Source organism: Penaeus monodon, unplaced genomic scaffold (genome assembly GCF_015228065.2).
Source record: "Penaeus monodon isolate SGIC_2016 unplaced genomic scaffold, NSTDA_Pmon_1 PmonScaffold_2266, whole genome shotgun sequence".
NCBI classification, from domain to species: Eukaryota; Metazoa; Arthropoda; class Malacostraca; order Decapoda; family Penaeidae; genus Penaeus; species Penaeus monodon.
In genome coordinates, this window is record NW_023652655.1 from 10,257 (window position 1) to 19,610 (window position 9,354).

The window sequence follows — 9,354 nt, forward strand, 5'->3', positions numbered from 1 at the left end:
GGGCCAACGCCGGGAACTGCGGGCCGCGCCGCATAGACCAAACTCTGATGCAGACGCGGCCCAGTTTGCCGGTTGCGTTGGCTACTTTCTAGGAACACCATGGGTTTTCTTGTGGGATCATCAAAAGAATATCAGACATCTGCAAAAATAAGAATGCGTGGAAGCAGGTTTTTGTAAAGTGTAGATACAGAATTTTGGAGTGCTTATTTCCTAATATCAGTACCGTGTGATAAAAACAAACTTTTTAAATAAAGTGTTTGGCCGATTTATCTATAAATGAGTGGCCGTCGTATCATATCGGTAACCAAATAACTGCAAAAGAAGTTGGTAAATATGTTAGCTTCTTATGAAGTCCTGTTATACACATATTCTACATATTTTAAGCAAAATAACAAGAACAACATATACAAAAATATTGCTAACAGCTACAGTAAAATAAATGCAAAGATCAACAATGCCATACCTTTACCATGATGCGAGCGTCGACATATTCATCCGATAGAGCGTAAAGATTAAGGCTTCCTTGCTCCCAGGTCAGTCTTGCTTTCCGGCCGTCTGTGTTCAAGGCAAGACAAAAGTGGTCTTACCTTGGCCTTCTCCCTCCCTATTGTCGGCAGAGTTGGCTGGCTCGTTGTCAGCGGGAGGCAAAAGCATTTTGAGCTTTTCTAGCTTTCCTAAAAATGGCTTTCCACCTCTTAGAATATCATTCAGTCTCTTTGTGTAAACGTTCCGGCAACTATTCCCCTTATCCATTGTTCAAGGAATGCTTTAAGGCTAAGTAGACTTGGCTTAGAATGAGTGACCTCCCTTCTATAATATCGACCATCTTCTGCCTTGTTTGTTCAATACATATGAACTGCTCGTGTGACTGTTTGTTTCCTCGAAGTAACACCTTGTACAAAGCTCTCTCTCTGAATCTGCGCACCATAGATCGAGTGGCAGGCCATGCTTGGGACATTTTTCAAGGTATTCTCTCACCTGAAAAAAGGAAAGAAAAAAAAAAGTTATGGTATGTTATAATACTAGATAATAGTCTGTTCACTCAGGTCCGACAGCTGGGTTAATTGATTGTTACATCCAAAGAACATATAACCATGTAGCTCCACTCCATTTAACTTGAAATTGACTTTTTCCCTAGAGTATCATGACGGCTGTTACTGGTATGGAACTCTTCGGTATCATATATAAAAGGGGGGAATTTTAGTTTCAGTTAGGATAATAATAATAATATCGAGTAAATTCCACAAATAATTATGTATCTAGCTACCTCTAACATCTCACAGCGCACTCTCGCTGGCTAAAGTTTTTTTTGAGTGCATTTTCTTTGAAAATGGTTCATTGGTAACAACGGTAAAAATATATTAAAAAGAAACCAAGAAAATGGAATTGCAATGAAAAACAATTGATGAGGCAGGGTTTAACTCAGATTTTGCCAGCTAGGATTTTCATCAAGATGGAGCGGGTCTCCCTGTTCAGAAATATCTTGGGTTTCTTCGGCGATCAAACATGAATCATTGACCGTCGCGGGGAAAATCGGCTGGGCGCTTGCCGTTAGCGGTTTGCGACCCGGCAGTGGCGGCAAATGGAACTATTATGTTAATGATGATGTTAATGATGATTATGATAATACAGTACGTTAGTGAAAACAATAGTAATAGCAGTAATAATGTTAACGGGGATGATAATACTGATGATAATTCTTTCATTCATAATGATGACAAGAATAAAGGAAAAAAAAAAGATTGGAATTATTGTTATCATTATCATTATAATTTCTTATCATTTGTTTAACTAATACAGAATGTTGTTGCCGATGGTATTAATGACAGAATAATATTAATAATAATAATACAATCAGCATCATGTTTTTTATAATCATAATCTTGATGATCATTTTCATTATATTTTTTACTACTTTTGTTGTAGTTATTTTGTTTTCTGCAATTTTTATATGTTCTCAGACTAATTCCTCAAAATACGTTTGTTATCGTAAAATATGAGTACTGAAATGTTCACGCTATTGCACTCTACATGAACTGAACATTGCGATGCTTATGTATGAAAGTTCACAAAATATTTTATGGACGCATTTCAGGGTAATTGATCTGAGAACACTACTGGACGCCCATACCTTTATTTATGCTGGTAATTACATGGCCTACTACTACTACTATTATTATTACAACTATTATTGGTACTACTAAAAGTTATTTTTCCTTCATTTTTATCAGCGTTCCGCCTTTTGTTGTTACCATTGCATAATTTTTATTTTTCTCTCAGTTAAACAAAACGAAATATGAGGTGGTACATTCTAGCAATACTGTTTACTTAATATTGTATATTCAAAATGTAGTGACCAATAGAAAACCGAATATAAGGACAAGTATGAGTCGAACATGAATGTGCTTGTGTCAGATGTGAGCAGAAGAAATGCCGGGTTCATTTATTTACTCTTAATATGTAAAACGAAGTCGGGCACAAATAATTTATAAATACACTGGAGAGGCAAATAATAATGTATAGAGTAATGAAAAACCGCCAGTTAACAAATATTAACGTAAAGAGTTTGAACAATTGCATTTGAGATCATAGCCAGCTTATTGACTGAGAACACCAACATGTGATTCCTTCGAACGTCGCTCATTACTTTATAAACCTTAAATTCAACTTTGATTTTCTTTAAAGCCTGTACACTTATCACTGGATTTTTATTTTTTATTTTTCTATTTATTTATTTAATTTTTGTTTTGTTTTTTTTTTTGAAACGAGAATCATTCTGTAGCTTACCTGTATACTTTTAGGTTGAGGAATTTGTGTACAGAAATATATATCAGTGAAAATAAGAACTGTATATTTACGATGATCTTCAGAGTTCCACTGACCGATGATCAGTCCTGTTTCAATGGTGTCTTGCTTAACACTTACCTTGTCACTCGACAGGTAGTCTGCTATTGCTAAATGAGCAAAATTTATCGGCAATTCTGCTACAGGTTTCCCGGCGTGGGGTCTCTTGCAGATGGGCAAATAGCTTCAGGAAGACTGTTAAGACAATGCCTGCAGAAGGTATGGACCACATTCAGGTAGCATCACAGTTCCCTTTCTCCACTTGTGTATGTCTCTTTGCATATGACACAGCTGATCTGGTTTTCCCATTGTAGCAGTAGTGATGATCTGTAAACAATAACGAAAAGTTAAGAAAACTTTTTCGTGTGATTCACTAAAAGAAAACATTTTCGAGTGATTCACTAAAAAGTTTAGACAGCATTGCTTTGTATACATCTATATACATATATAAACATATATATGCACATGTAAACATATACATCCACATGTTTATATAATATATAATTATAATATTTATATATGATAGGTAGAAAGATCGATGAATGATAGAGACACACATAAACAGATATATGTTATATATATGTATATAATGTGTATGTATGTATATATATGTATGTATATATACATATATAATATATATATATATATATATATATATATATATATATATATATATTAACAGATATATATCAACATATATACATGTATACATAAATACACATGCATATAACCATATGCACACAATTATTTATGTATATACATATACCTGAGAGGGCTTCAAAAAGTTTGTAGAAAAAGGACAGTAAGGGGGGGGAGGAGGGGAGGGAGAAGAAAAATAAACCGATTTGTTATGATGTTTATTTTTCAACATATGATCCATTAAGGTCAATACACTTCTACAAATGTTGATACCAACCTTTTTAGTCCAACTGAGTAAAACCGAGGATCATATAACCTGAACCATGTCTGAGCAGCTCTTTCCACATCTTCAACCGACGGAAAACTGGTACCTTTCTTTTCTCTTTTTTTTTTTTACAAAAAGGAGTTAGAGGGGGTTAAACTGGGGCTGTAAGGTGGATGTTGGAGGGATTTCCCATTGAATTCACATATCACAGCTCTTATCTGCCGAGCGCCATGAGTAGGGCATTGTCGTGGTGGAAGGTAACATGTTGATGCAGCTTTCCAGGTCTTTTTTAGGCATTTTTCTGAGATTTTTTGACAGTTTTCTCAAAACACATTCATAATAAGCACAATTATTTTCTTGCTCTCGAGGAAGTCAACCAGCAAAATCCCATTCAATTTCGTTGAAATATCTACCCTTGTCTGCTGATGATCTGGGCGCAACAGCCTAGGGACCCATTGAGCTGAAAGTTTGGGCTCCACCAGAATTGTGTGCAGAACCCACAGACATGTTGAGTGTGTCTACTACTGATTCAGTGGCTAATAGTCTATCCTTTTCAATCACGCCGTGAACAGCATCAATGTTTTCCACACAAACTGATGTTGACGGGTTGCCACAGTGGGGCTCATCAACAATTTTGTTTCTTCCACTTCTGAACCAACTTATCCATTTGTAGGTTGTGGATTTCTTTGGGGCATTGTCACCATAAACTTGTTCCCGAGCGTCAATGATTTGCCTATTCTCCTGAGTTTCACTATGAATTTAATGTTTGTCCTAGCCTCGAGGTTAGTGGATTCCATATTGTTTGAATGGTGCCTGACTTTCAACTGGCCGCAATGCGTTATTACCTGCATTTATGGTTTCATTATGTGAATGATTCTGGAGCTTTATTCGCGATGATACAATAAGATACAAAACCTCATGTATCTTCTACGTTTCATATAAAGGACAATGAATGTAATAATAATGATGATGAAAATTTTTTTTTTTGACTGAATCTTAGAAATACATTTTGAGTTTCTGTAGCTTTGTGAGGCAAAGAGTGGTGTGAATAAATTTAAAAGCTTTTTTTTTTTTGTAACATTTCTGAAGCCCCAAACACTTTGATATACACACAGATACATGCTTGCTTTTAATGCATACATTATTGGAACCTACTGAAACATCTTTTCAGTTTGTATCAAAGTGTATGCTTTCACCTTGATACAGTCTGATACACTCCGGCCAGAGTGTGATACTTTTCAGATATATTTCACGTAGTCTCAGGGTTTTATATTACCATTAATTGCTAATTGTATCGAAAGTTTCACGACGAAACTTTTTTATTGTAAGGTGCATAATATGTTCCTGTGCCCTTTTCGCAGTACATCAAACACATGGTCACTCTATATGGGTATGGTTTGAAGTCAGTCACGACGGTCGCTGGAACATGGTATTAACTTCGGTGGGGTGATTGTCTTCAAAATCATTCTGTACCTCTATGATATAACTTTACCGGCTTAAAAATAAAGAAAATGCTGTGTATCGTGATTTTATTTATATAGTTCTATCAATAAAACAAGTAAATGTCTGTTATCATTGGAATTACCCAGTTGTTTGATTTGGACACGGAGCTCACTCGCGGTGGATATAGTAAGATGCAAAACCACTTTTCATATGAAGAACAGTGTGTGTGTGTGTGTGTGTGTGTGTGTGTGTGTGTGTGTGTGTGTGTGTGTGTGTGTGTGTGTGTGTAAAAGGAAATGACACCTAGAACCGATTTTCCAATGAATATATTTTGCCAATGGGTTCTCGTCGTGTTTCTAACGAATCTAGCCATTATTTCCTTCGCAAACGAAGCACAGCTACGATAACGGTCCCTATAAATGGGGAGGGCATGATAAATATCAGGGAATTTTAGGGAGAAAATTTCGAGAAATATCAGTAATACACAGGAGAGCACAATATATCCACTCGCTTCCAGGTTATATAGGGGGTTTTGCCTCCTTGAAACACTTTTGGGAGCTACCCCCCCCCCCCATCCTGGTCTACAAAATATTTCATATGTTCCGGGAGGAGAGAGCCCAGGCAAGTAACAAATACTGACGCCTTTTCGAGTGATATAGGGGGTTTCGCCCCCTTTAAACCCCTTTTTGGGAGCTACCTCCCCCCACCCCCCTGCCTGGTCCACAAAATCTTCACCTCATACGTTCCGTCAGGAGAGAGACCAGACCCAGTAATATATAATATTTTTTTACCCCACCTTACCTCAAGCATTATCTCGGGTCTGCGGGTCGCTGTTGGCGGGAATCGTGATCGCTCTAGTTCTATTGTGCTGGACGTCAGTGCCTATGAACACGTCACTTTCTAGAGCAAATCTAATTTGATTTCCCTCGCTTACGTCATGCACTTCAAATCCGTTCGGTTTTCCGTCGCTTGCAACGACTTCTTGTCATTTTGTCGCGGCGCTGGCATAAGATTGCTGCGCTTCCTCAATAAATATAAATATATATATATATATATTATATATAATTTAATAAATATATTCATATATATTTGTGGTGTGTGTGTGTGTGTGTGTGTGTGTGTGTGTGTGTGGTGTGTGTGTATGTATGTATACATAAACACCACACACACCACACACACACACACACACACACACACACACACACACACATATATATATATATATATATATAATATATATATATATATATAATATATATTTTTATATTTATTGAGGAAGCGCAGCAAATCTTATGCCAGCGCCGCGACAAAATGACAAAAAAGTCGTTGCAGCGACGGAAAACCAAAACGGATTTGAAGTGCATGACGTAAGCGAGGGAAATCAAATTAGATTTGCTCTAGAAAGTGACGTGTTCATAGGCACTGACGTCCAGCACAATAGAACTAGAGCGATCACGATTCCCGCCAACAGCGACCTGCAAGACCCCGAGATAATGCTTGAGGTAAGGTGTGGGTAAAAAAAATATATATATATATTACTAGGTCTGGTCTCTCTCCTGACGGAACGTATGAGGTGAAGATTTTGTGGACCAGGCAGGGGGGTGGGGGGAGGTAGCTCCCAAAAGGGGGTTTAAAGGGGGCGAAACCCCCTATATCACTCGAAAAGGCGTCAGTATTTGTTACTTGCCTGGGCTCTCTCCTCCCGGAACATATGGGAAATATTTTGTAGACCAGGATGGGGGGGGGGGTAGCTCCAAAAGTGTTTTTAAGGAGGCAAAACCCCCTATATAACCCGGAAGCGAGTGGATATATTGTGCTCTCCTGTGTATTACTGATATTTCTCGAAAATTTTCTCCCTAAATTCCCTGATATTTATCATGCCTCCCCATTTATAGGGACCTTATCGTAGCTGTGCTTTGTTTGCGAAGGAAGTGATTGCTACATTAGTTAGAAACACGACGAGAACCCATTGGCAAAATATATTCATTGGAAAATCGGTTCTAGGTGTCATTTCCTTTTACACACACACACACACACACACACACACACACACACACACACACACACACACACACACACACACACACACAACACACACACACACTGTTCTTCATATGAAAAGTGGTTTTGCATCTTACTATATCCACCGCGAGTGAGCTCCGTGTCCAAATCAAACAACTGGGTAATTCCAATGATAACAGACATTTACTTGTTTTATTGATAGAACTATATAAATAAAATCACGATACACAGCATTTTCTTTATTTTTAAGCCGGTAAAGTTATATCATAGAGGTACAGAATGATTTTGAAGACAATCACCCCACCGAAGTTAATACCATGTTCCAGCGACCGTCGTGACTGACTTCAAACCATACCCATATAGAGTGACCATGTGTTTGATGTACTGCGAAAAGGGCACAGGAACATATTATGCACCTTACAATAAAAAAGTTTCGTCGTGAAACTTTCGATACAATTAGCAATTAATGGTAATATAAAACCCTGAGACTACGTGAAATATATCTGAAAAGTATCACACTCTGGCCGGAGTGTATCAGACTGTATCAAGGTGAAAGCATACACTTTGATACAAACTGAAAAGATGTTTCAGTAGGTTCCAATAATGTATGCATTAAAAGCAAGCATGTATCTGTGTGTATATCAAAGTGTTTGGGGCTTCAGAAATGTTACAAAAAAAAAAAAGCTTTTAAATTTATTCACACCACTCTTTGCCTCACAAAGCTACAGAAACTCAAAATGTATTTCTAAGATTCAGTCAAAAAAAAAAATTTTCATCATCATTATTATTACATTCATTGTCCTTTATATGAAACGTAGAAGATACATGAGGTTTTGTATCTTATTGTATCATCGCGAATGAGCTCCAGAATCATTCACATAATGAAACCATAAATGCAGGTAATAACGCATTGCGGCCAGTTGAAAGTCAGGCACCATTCAAACAATATGGAATCCACTAACCTCGAGGCTAGGACAAACATTAAATTCATAGTGAAACTCAGGAGAATAGGCAAATCATTGACGCTCTGGAACAAGTTTATGGTGACAATGCCCCAAAGAAATCCACAACCTACAAATGGATAAGTTGGTTCAGAAGTGGAAGAAACAAAATTGTTGATGAGCTCCACTGTGGCAACCCGTCAACATCAGTTTGTGTGGAAAACATTGATGCTGTTCACGGCGTGATTGAAAAGGATAGACTATTAGCCACTGAATCAGTAGTAGACACACTCAACATCTCTATGGGTTCTGCACACAATTCTGGTGGAGCAAGCTTTCAGCTCAATGGGTCCCTAGGCTGTTGCGCCCAGATCATCAGCAGACAAGGGTAGATATTTCAACGAAAATTGAATGGGATTTTGCTGGTTGACTTCCTCGAGAGCAAGAAAATAATTGTGCTTATTATGAATGTGTTTTGAGAAAACTGTCAAAAAATCTCAGAAAAATGCCTAAAAAAGACCTGGAAAGCTGCATCAACATGTTACCTTCCACCACGACAATGCACCTACTCATGGCGCTCGGCAGATAAGAGCTGTACTATGTGAATTTCAATGGGAAATCGTCCAACATCCACCTTACAGCCCCAGTTTAACCCATCTAACTCCTTTTTGTAAAAAAAAAAAAGAGAAAGAAAGGTACCAGTTTTCCGTCGGTTGAAGATGTGGAAAGAGCTGCTCAGACATGGTTCAGGTTATATGATCCTCGGTTTTACTCAGTTGGACTAAAAAGGTTGGTATCAACATTTGTAGAAGTGTATTGACCTTAATGGATCATATGTTGAAAAATAAACATCATAACAAATCGGTTTATTTTTCTTCTCCCTCCCCTCCTCCCCCCCCTTACTGTCCTTTTTCTACAAACTTTTTGAAGCCCTCTCAGGTATATGTATATACATAAATAATTGTGTGCATATGGTTATATGCATGTGTATTTATGTATACATGTATATATGTTGATATATATCTGTTAATATATATATATATATATATATATATATATATATATATATATATATATATGATATATACATACATATATATACATACATACACATTATATACATATATATAAACATATATCTGTTTATGTGTGTGTCTATCAATTCATCGATCTTTCTACCTATCATATATAAATATTATA

The 9,354-nt window shown here is 37.1% G+C and overlaps 1 long non-coding RNA gene across 1 annotated transcript; it reads right to left on the bottom strand.

The window, feature by feature from the left end:
- Positions 1–32: 32 nt before the first annotated feature.
- Positions 33–3,029, bottom strand: LOC119570162. The gene is made up of 3 exons (XR_005228372.1): positions 2,926–3,029; positions 464–978; positions 33–139 (listed from the first exon to the last, which is right to left on the bottom strand). It is a non-coding gene; the product is annotated as an uncharacterized LOC119570162 (long non-coding RNA).
- Positions 3,030–9,354: the final 6,325 nt, after the last annotated feature.